This window comes from Neodiprion lecontei, chromosome 2 (assembly GCF_021901455.1).
Source record: "Neodiprion lecontei isolate iyNeoLeco1 chromosome 2, iyNeoLeco1.1, whole genome shotgun sequence".
Classification (NCBI taxonomy): Eukaryota; Metazoa; Arthropoda; class Insecta; order Hymenoptera; family Diprionidae; genus Neodiprion; species Neodiprion lecontei.
Window position 1 is genome coordinate 41,441,369 of NC_060261.1, and position 13,048 is coordinate 41,454,416.

The 13,048-nt window shown below is 50.9% G+C and overlaps 1 protein-coding gene across 4 annotated transcripts in view; it reads right to left on the reverse strand.

The window, feature by feature from the left end:
• Nucleotides 1-13,048, reverse strand: part of LOC107225992 (protein tiptop) — a 117,649-nt gene that overhangs the window by 36,009 nt on the left and 68,592 nt on the right. The window lies entirely within an intron of this gene.

Below are 13,048 nucleotides of genomic sequence, written 5' to 3' on the forward strand. Positions count from 1 at the left end.
TAGGGTGAGTTGGGGGGGGGGAAGGAGAATTTACTGAATTTTTCGCGAAGGCGAAGCAGCGGTTCAAACCCTCGGTCTTCCCTCATCGGGTGAATTTCGCCTTCTCCTTCTCCCCCCTCCACCCCCGGCATTGCGTCGGTATATACAGAGAGGCAGTTGTAACAGTCGTATATCTCTCAAGCCGCGTACGCCCTCGAAAGCGGCTGCCTTTGTTTCAGATATTTATGAGCCGTTTTAATTCGCGTGGTGCGTCACCCGTTGCAGGGGTTCTGCCGAGGGAGGGGCGGCGGGGGAATAATGGGGATAAGGGTGCCCTGATAACCCCCGCCGTCCCCAGACGTGGGCCATAAGCGCAAACAAACTCGCGCTCGTATATCTCTTCTCAATGGTCGCGCGGCTCTACTATATAACGTCGTTCGCCGCCAGGGGTGTGCGACTCGCCGCTCTACCTGCCCCCACCACCCCCTTGCGGGATACGGTAAAACCCACCCCACCCCCGCAATGAGACGCGGACCTCTCGTTACCACCGTGTCCGTAATACGTGCACCCACACCACCCCCTCTCCTTTTGCTGAAAGTTACCACAGAGCATGCCTGCACCGCTCGTTCCTTGTCCAACTCAGGCGCGATAATCGGATGGAAAGAGGGACACACACGCCGCGGCTCCTGAGCGACGGGAACGGTAACAGTACGTCATCGGTCCGTCTCCCTCTAGCCGCCACGTACTCCCGTTCCCCGGTTCCGGCGAGGGCATTTCGCCCCTCGTCCACCCCCCCAAGCCCCGGCGTGCCTGGCTCGAGTCGGCTCTCCTTAACAGCCTTCAGTCGCCTTCGCTCTCTAAAAGCTCTGGGTGTGATCTATGGCGGGCCGTTGCGTCATTCGGGGAACAGATGCAAGGCTCGTATATTATCCAGGCATATCTACGGTGCACGTTACCACCCCCACCGCTTCCTCGCCGCCCCTCAACCCCCGTCTGATCCCACGTCCCTTCCATGCCGCCGTACGGCAGTGCTGCAGCCTACGATGATTCTCTCTCTCTCTCTCTCTCTCTTTCGCTCTTTCACTATGCGGGCTGCCGGGAGTCTCAGTCGCACGGTCAAAAGAATGACACACGTCACAAATCACCCAGAGAGGCGCTTAGCTCTTTCTCTCTCTCTCTCTCTCTCTCTCTCTGTCTGCTCCCGTCCCTTTGCCTCTTGATTTCTCTCCGAAGTGACGGGTGGTAGGTTACTTCCTTTATTTTCTGCGCTTTCTACTTTTTTTTCTCCTCCCCATGCTTCGTCGACAAGCTTGTAATACCCGTCAATCCGCACGCTTCCAGCAGGTACAACCCGTGACCCGACGAAACTTGTCCAACACGTTCGATTCGCACTTGACTCTGACCGTACCGCAATATTGCCGAGGGGGTTATTTCCAAAGTTGAACAATTCCTCCACGGAGCATAATGCGGGAAAAGGACGGTAAGCAAAAAACCCGCTCATTCTTCCGGGTTTTCCCGTATATCCTACAACACAACAGTCGACGAAGAGTCCGTCGTGACCATAAAATGCGGGGTGTGCGCGCGATGCGCTCTCGGAGTCGACGCGCAGCCAGCTGTCTGCCACTGCATGCGCTGCTACACCGGGAGCGACGATTCTGGAGTCCCATAAATCAGGTCAGGGTTGACGGTCGGCAGGGAGGGTCGGTGGCGGTGGGTAAAGGTCGGCGGGCGAAGAGCCGAACGTCCGACCCCAGACCCTCTGCACCACGAGAGCGTATTTTCGTGGCCTCAGCCGCTGAGCCTGCAACAACGCAGCACAGGGCGCAAGGAAATCTGGCTTTCCGGCGCGCCACGCGCTGCGCAAGCGCAGAGGATGCGACGGCGTCGAGAGAGAGAAAGAGAGAAAGAGAGAGACAGAGAGAGAGAGAGAGAGAGAGAGAGGAGAGCCTGTGTTTGGCGCCAACTAGTTTCGGCCAAGTTTGCCTCGCGGGATACCCAACGACCCGACCCCCGCAACCCCCTAACCTCTTCCTAGGGCGAAACTGAAACTCGCGGCTTTTCCGCGAGGCGTAAGCCGGGTGACGAGACGCGGGAGAACCCAGCGTATAATTAAAATTACAACCAACCTCCTGCAACCCCTGTTCGTGCCGTTTCTACACCGACGTTGTTATTTATTGGCGACAATTTATACTCTCTCTCATGCAGCGTTACAGACTGCGGCAGAAAATTTCTACACCGCGAGACTGACAATACGGATGACGATTTATATACGCCCCGAATTCTGCATTTGTCTGTCATCTGCGATTCACTGTACGAAACACACTCCGTGATGAGACAAGTCAGGAGACAATGTTCGATACCTGCATCCTGTTTGATCAGGAAATGGAGAGTTATTGTAGTCTCGAAATATAAATATGGCACAGTATGTTCGATTCATCGTTTCTGTAACAACGCAAGAATGTCAATGGAAACGAACTTCCAGCTTAAATAAAGAAAGTATTCCCCTCAAGGGATGATATAACGATAACTTTGCCATGTATGTAAATTCGAGGGTCACCATTCGGTCCAGATCATTTCGGTATATACGAGGAAAGTTAGAGAGAGAACCTGGTTATACTCGCTGATAAAACAATCAGTAGGGTAGGACCCGTGAGATGAGAGGCGTCTCGCCAGGCGATGGGAAGAGTGCGACGGGGGACGCAGATGGAATCAGTGCAGTTCGGAATATTGGAAAATGTCAGTGGCAGGGGTAGAGGCGAGTATTTATGAGTCGTACGTGAATCGGTGGGAGCAGAAGACGCCGAGATATCCAGGAACGCGAGGCGAGGCACACGTCTGTCACTCGGCATTTAGAGGCACCGCGGGGAAACTGAGAAGGCAGCGAAGACTTCGGTCTGTGAATTACGAGCACCAAGCCGTACGTTTCCTTCCCTCAGCAACGTCATTCGGAACCATTCGCATGTGGCGTATTAGCCGCGCTCCGAGTTCGGCGCTAAATTCGATCCTCCGTTTCGATTGGCTACCAAATCCACGACACACGTGCTGCGTTATACCAGGAACTGTTCTTCTTGACGATCGCTGACAATTTGGCAGTCATCCCTAAAGAAATTAGCCAACTGGTGACATCGCGGCGTTTTCGGTAACGCTCTATTTTTCAACGATATTAATAGCGCCTCGTGATCTTTAGACGTGAATGCCGGTCCGTCCGCAAAAGAGAGCGAAGAGAAAAAAGAAAAAAGGTGTAGAATTTTTGCCCACAACTATGTAGCTAAGAAACTGCTACTATAGTAAGTTTTTCAGAATACCGAATGCTTCAGAATCCGAAAAAAGAAATCTTCGCAATACTTTATACACTTTTACCCCCTCAACTTCGAATAATCTAAAGTTTGTAGATAGTGAAGAATATCGAAGGACTGACATGAGAATATGACCGGGGTCGAGTTCGTGGTGAAAAAATATCAAAACACTGCGGTATCACTGCATTCTACAGCCCTGAGAAACCGGCACTTAAAAATTATGAAGAAAGAGTTACGGTGCTCGATTTACAGAACTGCGGAGTTTGTCGTTACACCTTGTGAGCCCGCGGAGGACATCGCGAAAAAAGGGATAAGAAAAAAGTGAAATTGCAGAGTAAAAATGAAGAGCTGACGATGAGATAGAGAGAAAAAGGACACGGGGGAGCGGGGAAAAAAAAGGGTCGTTACAAGGTCTGAAAAGGTTGAGCGAAGGAGAGTCGAGCGTCGTAAAAGACAAAACCCGAGATCGTCGAAGAACAATGCCCGTGGAATTGAAACCCTCAGGTGAATCGTCGCTCACCCGACCGGAAACAACGCGGAAATGTAACCCAATTAAACATCGCAGAATTCGATCGCGTATCCTTAGACGAACGGGTGCGCCAATGGATGTCGCAAAACGCCGATACGCACGGCTACGACTCGGTCTTGTGAAAATTTATTTTCCACTCGCGTTGCCGTTCTTCCCCAGCTCCTCGAGCCGGCTGAAGAGCGTCGAAAAACCCGAGCGCGGATTAGGGAGGTCCAAATAGAGGATGAGGAAAGCGGGACCGAGAGGGAGAGAAAGAGGAGGAGGAGGAGGAAAAGGACAGACGGCCGGATGGCACGTGATTGATTCATAGGACGCGCGTGTCTCGCTTCAAATCACCAGAATAGATTCGGCGCCGAGGAATGCAGAGCCACCGGCTAATCCATCCTTCGTCTTTATTGCCCCGAGACATTTATAAAGGTGGTGTTTGTAGCGTGGCAGAGTTCAGCATCAGCAGCAGAACCAATGCGGCAGGGATCATCTACGCACCTATATGAATCCGCACCGATGTTGCGTGCCGCGTTTCATCCGCGGCATTATCATCCGCTGACAATGAGAAAATCGTACTCCGGTGCTAACGACGCCGGAATAGGCGAAACAAACGGACGAAGGGCGCGGTCGGAATATTTTGCCGCAGAGATTTCCACCCCTCCCCCCCCGCCCCGCGCTGCTGGAATTGAGCGGGGAAATAATTAAGATACAGTATACGTCTGCCGGGGGGTTGGTCGGGGGTGGGGATCCTCCACACGTGGTTTATGCGACTGCGGGGGAATCGCGCGCCCCTTAGGAGCGGCGGAGAAGCGCCAGATAGGCAGTGACTACGGCGGCGAAGGCGGAGGCGGAGATAAGACGGTCGTTGCGTTGAAGCGTCCCTCGACGATCGTCTCGGAGCGGAGCATCCAGTCTCCTCTTCCCTCCTCGCCGGTACCTTCGGCCTCGCCATGGCGTACTCAACCCTCTGAAACCTCCTTCAAACCGTTAGACCACCTCGCCCGGGTGCCCGGCTATAGTCAGGGTGCGAGTCGCGATACTCCGAACCTCGCATCCCAAGTAATTGGGAGGTAAAACTGCCTGTTCCCTGAGCACACTTACACACCGTCATTCTCCGCGTCCACGTACTTCTCATACCACTCGAGTTCGATAAAGCGGAGCGCGTGCGGAAGAGCCGAACGAACGAGTGAGGAAAAAATAGAGAAGAGAGAGATATCCTCACCGGATCTGAATCCGAGCGAGTTATTTTACTCCGTTCGTGGCTTGTCAGGATACCACTGGACAGAGTTTACTTCCAACGTCTGCTCGACGTAAATGCGATCAGAAAGATCAGGTCGAGATACCTGCGGAGAGATGGTCTGGAATATGTAGGTTCAGTTCGCGCGGTACTAGGAAAAATGTTTTTCCATTGTCTTCGATCGGATTATAAATACCCATCTTATAAACAATTTCAAGTACTTTCGCGGAACAGGTGTTGTACGAGGAATAACCGAATCATACTCAAGTTACCTAACCATTTCTTGAAAACTGAAGATGAGAAAGAAAGAACAGAAAAAAGATAAAACCACGAAGAGAATCCTAATCAAAATCACAACTTGCGGAAGAGGAAAAAAGTAGTTCCGTCTACATAATATACGATATGTATCGACAAATTTGTGAGGGGAGGGCCAAGCTTTGGTATTGGCAAAGATCCAAATCGAAATGACCCGCAAGGTAGGCAGGTTAGGTTTGAGGAAGAGGAAGAGGAAGAGGAAGAGGAAGAGGAACCGTCGTGACGGCGGCGTCGTTCTCCTATCCCTCCGCCGAACGAACGTCAAGCAGCGGGACGACACCCACGTCATCGGTTCACCTTTGTTTGGGTTTAGTATTAGAATCAGCGGACTGCACAAAGGACCATCGCCCGTCCCCTTCGTTCCCCGTCCGCTCCGGGCTCGTCGGTTTAACGTCGTTATTTGACCGGTCCGCTGATCACGAGACGGGAACCAATCAGAGAGGGAGGAAGAGGGGGGCGAAAGGGGGACGAGGTGAGTGAGCGAGTATAAAGGAGAACGGCTCGGTGCAAGTTCAATACGCGAGAGCTTACCCGCCCCGTCTCGCTTCCCCCGCGTCTCTGATCGTCGAGTATCCCTCTCTTCTTCCTGCACGCCCGCTTCTCTCCGCGCGCACACAGCTGTCACTGACATCGTCGCAATCCGAAACTGACCACGACAGCCGACCTCGACTAAACCACATCGGGGAAACTTATATCCTATCCTTGATCCACGGACTGATTGATCCGTCCGTTCGTCTGCAGTCGTCCCCGATCTCTTCGGCACGGCCCCGTCTCGACTTCTCGAGTATAATATGCACAAGTTCTAACAGTTTTCGGTCATCCGATACCGTCGCGAGACACGCATGCTGACCATTATCGACTTGGTCGAATCGTCCGAGTCCTAAAAATGCACGCCGACGGAGTGTTGACTCTGTCAACGAACGCAGGTGCGCGCCTTGGGTGTATGTGTTTAGGACATTCCGCGGCCCGTCTTAACCGGCGAGCGTTTTCCGGCTCTCGGGACACGCGACCGAGACTCGGTGCAGGTTCGGTGGTAGCGGAAACCGGCCCTTGGTATCGGCCAGTGACGGTGGTACAGAAGCGGGCGGCTGCTTCCCTTACACTTTCCGGCGCGGTTTCGTCCTTTTGTGAGAGAGGGCTAATAGAGCGGGTAGCCTTGGTCGGCGAAGAAAACTGGTACGGAGTGAAAGGGCCCGGAATGACTGCGAGTGAAATGCGCGACGTCATCGGGACCCGGGCGAGAGAGGTAACGCAGAAAAAGGCGGCCGCACTCCGAGCTACGAGTAGACGGTCATGGTTGGTGCCGTAGCCGAGGGCTGTTTCATCGTTCCCGGTGTGTACGCTGCAGGTAATAATAACCGAGCTGGATACAATAATGGTGATAATAACAACAACGACAAACGAATAATAAGGATGGTAACAATACGGAGGAGTCACGATGCGCGCCGAGCCGAGCTCACTCTCTCCCTCTCTCTCTGGTGGTGCAGAGTTCGTGTTCGGCGAGCACAGGTATGCTACCAATACTCGCTCATTTTGGAGAAGAGAGCGTACGCAGGTGATTGATGGACCGTCAGTCAAGCGGAGCTATCCATCTCCCGTCTCTCGTCTCTTCTCTCCACTCTACGGCGTCGCCGTTCCCCGTTCCTTTATTATTTATTATTCTTCCCGTGGATGTGTTATACGGGGCCCCGTTGTTGTGGGTACACCGGCAGTGACGCAGCAACACCCCAGGTAGGCGACTTGGATATTGGCCCCGCGTCCTGCGCCGCCTTGCTGCGTCATGAAACAAATGCACGCCGGCCAATCATCCTACCAATGATGATAATGATGATGATCGTGACGACGAACCGCCTGATGATCCTCACGATGACTATGAACGTCTGTCCGTCAATCCACCGGACGTGCCGCAGGACGCCTCGATCCTCGTCCTCCACGAACCACTCGTCCATGCTCGTCGAAGGCATTTCAGACAGCTTCGAATGTCGGTTTACACTTTTGTCGGACGGACAAAATTGCCCCTCGAACGAAACGAACTCTCCCTTAATACTCCAAGTGGTTTTCATCCCAAGAAAGTCGACCAATTGCAAAAGCTTGCACCATAGGAGACTCGGAATGATCGGTCAATTGCATTAATTGAAGATAACCATTCTTGGCCGAATGAATTCGTGAATCGAGCGTGGGGGATACACTCAATTAATCCAGCGTTCAACGGCATGATTTGATCCGTAAGAGTCTATATTAACAATCGATCGCTCGGCTCTACATGTGGTTGGGTTTGTGCGCGTCGAGGAGCACAATGCTGCAGGGTGGATGCCGTTCCTGGAACGAGAGTTTACGATAGGAATGACGATATAGGATTCGTGAGAGACGAAGAAGAAGAAGAAGGAGAAGAAAGGCGAGGGTTTTTAGTCATTAAAAGGATCACCCGCAGGTCAGCTTCAATTAACGAGAGGATAACCTCGTCAAGCTCTTGTCTTCGGGAGACAGGCAGGATTTCGAGGTGAGCAACCCGGAAGATAAGAATCTCCGAAAACAACGAAGACACTTTCGGTCCTCGTTTGGCGCGCACTCCATCTCGATGATCCCATTAGAAACCGATTGATTAACGACCCGAGACTTCGAAGCGCTCGACGCGCTGCCTCAGCATCATTGCGGCAACAAAGCCTACGCGACTTTTGCTCCTCTGCAAAAATTCTAATTTATACATACGTAACGTACCTACGGACAGCAGGATCGTTAATTAATGAGATTTAGACGGTGTAAGCAGCCGAGTTGGATTATTTTCGCTGTCCTACAGCATCTCCCGACAGCCCGAGACACACTCGACTAACTCAGCCTCCAGCCTGTGCCGTTCAATTTCATCTTCTCTACGTGCGTTTGCATCCTGGTCTCAAGAATTTCGAATTCCTGATCTTGGATGTTGACTTGATCGAGCTTTTAAGCTTTTAACCTCCGATAAGAGCTCCTTTTTCGTAACAACCATGCCTAGCGAAACAAATATCCGTTCCGTGTTCGTCAGACTTTCTCGTTGGGAAAGAATCGCTTCTTCCGCAAATTACGCTTCAATTCGCATAACAACTCCGACCACCAAGTATGAGAGAGTCCGACGAATGGCGAGACTGCATTGCAAGTCGTAGCAGCGCGGAGATGAAATTCATCCAGATACGATTTCGTCGATACGTCGTCGCCGGTCGTGGGCGACGCGTCCGAGTCGTCGGGATTCCTGGTCGTGACGCCGAACCGGATTTCATTTCGTGCCCAGCAGCAAGAGGAGCAGCAGAAGCGGCAGCACCGAGACGAACGCGGCCGACGAAGAGACAGGCAGGCCTGGACGGCGGCTTCGGGGGCGCGCGAATGACTCCGGTCATAAATCTGCTAGTAATTATATCTCCGAGCGGACACCCGGTGATTAGGCGAATACTCGCGGCTCGGTTGCTCGCAAATGAACCGGCCCTCGGAGACCAAGAACCTCTCTCTCTCTCTTTCTCTCTCTCTCTTGTCCCTGTCTCCCTTTCTTTCACGGAGCAAAACGAACCCTCGGCCTGCCGAGCCGACGACCGCGAGTATCTGTAGGCATATACCGTATCAATCACCTGTTATCGCTCAGCGATCCGTCGCGGAGGCATCGGCGTTCCGTTTCCCTTCGACGGTTCGCCTTACACTCCGCAGAGAAGCGGCAGCTTCTCCGTGCCTGGAGAAGACCGGCTAATCCCGAATCGGAGGAGCTGGCGAACGAGGGCCTAAAAACGTTGCGCTGCTGCGGCGCGATCGCACGCCGATTTTGCTACTCTCGATAATCGAAAAAACTTTGACGAATAAAAGAGGAAAAAATTGAAGCTCGATCGAACCTTTCTTCCAGCCTCGCCATTTTTTATTATTTCTCGCAACGCGCCGGACTTGGGGAACCGTGCGTGCACGGTGAAACGAAACGCAGCGCGCGGTGTAAAGAAAAGTCGAAAAATCACCGGCTTAAGCGGTTAATGTTTCTCGGGCATTCGAGAAGCGCATAGGCGTTTCACGCAGGACGAACTCGCTCCGGGCCCCCCGAAGATCAGACGGACCGGAGCAACTTGATCCTTGAGCCGGACGCGGATAGCCTCACCCGAGCCGCTTAGACATTTTTTGGAAAGCTGAACAGGTTCGAACCGGGTGGTTCGGTAAGCCGTAGCGCAAAAAGTTATCTAGGCGTGTAGGCTGCGTACGAGCAGTGCGGTATTCTTTGAAAAATTCAGCCCGATCGACCCAAGATCGAATCGGCAAGGACCTCGGTCCATCCTCTACTTTGCTTTGTACGACGAGGCAAAAAATCGTTGCAGATTCAATCCCCGATTTTCTCTACAGTCACGTATTGATAAATTTTGCAAAAAAAGTTGCTGTACAACACGTGAGGAGAATGTTTTTTTTTTCGTCAAATTATTAGAGCTCAGTCTTTGAAAAAGACTCGTCGGGCCATTACAGCCACGACGCATTTCTGGTTCGGTAACGGCAAGTCGTAAAAAGTCCCAAGATGAAAAAAGCTTCCGGGAAAAGAAACGAAATGGAAGAAAATAAAGTGAGAAAATGGGGCTTCGGTTATTTGGTGTGAACTCGAAAGAGCACCTGCACATCTTGCCGGCTGTGCAGAAGAGCGAGGTCGTTATAATTCAAGATTCTCTCGAGGCACGGGTTGGAGAGGAAGTGCCGGCGCGGTATACTAGGAGTGGGCTAGGATTCGAGTATTTGAGGTAGGTCGGGTTAGACGGCGGCGGCGAGCCCGCTGAGCCATTCACGTGAACCAGCAACACCGGCTTGCCTTTCTGGAGGCACGTACTCTACGGTAGTTCTATACGCGCCTAGACCTGCACCGTGTATTTTTCTCCACCATAAAACGCGGCACGCGTCGAAAATGCACGGGGACCACCGTTACACCATAAGAATCATCGCCGTGGCTTGAAGCGCAGGTGACGGATGCGGGAGAGAAGGACTGAGCGTTGTATTTTTTGCTGGATGAAATTGCGCACACATATACGCAATGCGTTGTACAAAACTCGAAATCATGTTAAAGAGGCTGCGGTCAAAGTGACAAATAACAACGCGGTTTGCGTCCTCAGAAAAATAGGTACACCGTACAAAAGTGCTTTTTGCGACGATAATGCGGTCTGTTTTAGTCCCTGCTGTTTCATTTGCACCTTAGCTGAGGTTTAAGCTCGCAGGTTTCAAGTTGATAATGCGAAACCTCTCGGATGCCTCGTAAACGAAGTTAACCTCGCGACTCCTTCCAATTATGGAACTTTTAACCAGCCGTTAACCACATTCTTTCACACCCTGATATACCCCAATCGATTATACGCTGCGATAATTGCGAGGAGAATGATCTTTTCACTCTGACTTTTCTTTTTCAATTTCCAATCCGCCGATACAATGTGAGAAATAATTATAACAGGGAAAATTCTAGCCACACAGATAACAATGTTTATTTACATTAGGCTGCGTCTAATTGCAGCGTTAGCTTACGTTAAAAAGTAGAGAGAATTCTGGATACGCCGTGTCAGCCGTTATAATCAGCTTTTACTAGTACTGCGAAAGCTCACAATATTCTGCTTCTTATACGTCTCATTCTACTTGTACCGTGTACAAATACGAGTATAAGCAGAATGTTACGAGTATACGTGTTCATCGTCGGTAAAAGGCAACGACTAATTGCTCAAGTTTACTTCGTCACACGTCGATGACGAATGTGCCAACGAGGCGAGCATCGCCGAGTGAATCTGACGCATCGTCGGTTTACCGTTATCGCGGATGATTCTGGTTTGCACAACGCAACGTGCAGCGCGTGCACCGCAAATACACGAGAGACGCGTTCTTAATGAATTTCCTAGAGCGTGAATGATTGCCTCGAATCAATCAGGATGAGATCAGCTCAAATTAGCGAGGCGAATTAAAGTAAGAAAACTAAATTACCGTAAAATACGAAATTCATACACCATTAATAACCATTAAAAACATCGTCGGAGACTATAATTTCAATTAAAAGCAGCCTCGTTATCAAAGACTCAAGACAATCTCACGTGAAGTAGTTATAATGGAACGGATTGTGGCATCGGTAGTCATTGTATTAAAATTTTCGCCAATTCTACATTCCTAGTATTTCTGTAAATACGATTGAATCATTTGTCGACCATCTGCGTTTATAACCATTCGATTGGTAAGCATTTGGATTCGGTATCCATCGTAATCAATGCCGACACCTGTCCCTCGGTATAAACTTGGAACGTGCGAGCGACGTCGATCTACAAACAACATCGACTGCCCAAACTTGGGAGTGAAAATACGAACCGTTAATTTTTCGTGCACCGATCGGAAGCCCTGCAGGATGCAGATATATCGGACCGTCTGGAATCAGGCTAGACAAAAACAGAGGAATTCCCGAAGATAATCTTCTTGCAAACGACTGTTGGAGGCGATACGTCCTCGTACTTTCTTGGTTCGAGAACTTTGACCGTGTAAAGTGTCGCTGATAGGTGCTTAACGCGATGCGACGCGTTGTCCGTACCTTATATCGACGCAGGCCAGACCGGTGAGTCATGAACAAGTGAGACAAAAACCAAAAAGAAAAAAAATGCGTTTCGCTACCTGCCCGACGTCGTCGGATACCGATACACCAGCAGATAGCAGCAGCAGCAGCAGCAGCACCAGCAGCGAGGTATCTCTTGTTGGCGCGCACTTCGTATACAGTGTGCAAAAATATTCACCTCCATGTATATATATAATATATAATATTACAAGGTGTGTGAGAAAAATAGAAAGGATTCCGAGGTGTTTTTGTACAGCTAACTTAGTACGTAAGTATGACTGGCGGTGAAACGATGCGGAGATTATAAATATGAAAAATAATCATAGAGAGATAGGAAATTGACCGGCGTCGACGTCGGACTACAGTGCATGCACGATATGTAACTCGAAACTGTGTCGCGGCACCTCCGGAGTCATCAATCGGTCGCTCATGCCGCCATCAATCAACGATGTCAGAAATAATCGATGGACGTGACAATTTCAGTTGAAGCGTTCGCGCTCGGATCCAGTGCAAACACTGAACCTACCAATCAATCAACTGGCCACTCGGTCACGTGTCTTCCGAGACACGTACCGTGTATGCCACACCGCCGGCTACACTGTATCCCGATAAAATGCTACGCGCGGTGCAGCCTTTCAATTCGTATGATTATTCACGCGGTTACCCAGCTTCCGCCGAATCGCGAACGGTACGCGGTGTGTAATTAAGAGGTTCGAATCGAGGAGCCGGTAAATTATTCAACATTCGGCAATCAGCGCGAAATTTACAGGCGTGGGCGTATTTTGACGTGGAAATTACTTTTCAATCCACGCGATGTGTCCGATGCTGCGTTCGATTATAAGAAGGATCGTTCAACGATCCCGATGCAATTCCGATAATTTCATCACTCTGCGAAGTTTGGCGGGAAAAGTGGGCACGGTGTGCATGCAGATGCGTCTTCGCCGACCTACGCACACCTACGCAACGGCGTGTATCATCCAGCTTGTAAGTTTGTCGAGAACGTGCCAATCCGGCGGTGACGTAACGAGTGTAATTATTATTAGTCGACCAACCTTATCGCGTTTAGCATGCGTGTACGTATCGCGCGAGCTTCGTTGCATGCAGCGAGCTTTCGCGTACCGTAACGGTGCGATCGGTTACGCGGATCATAG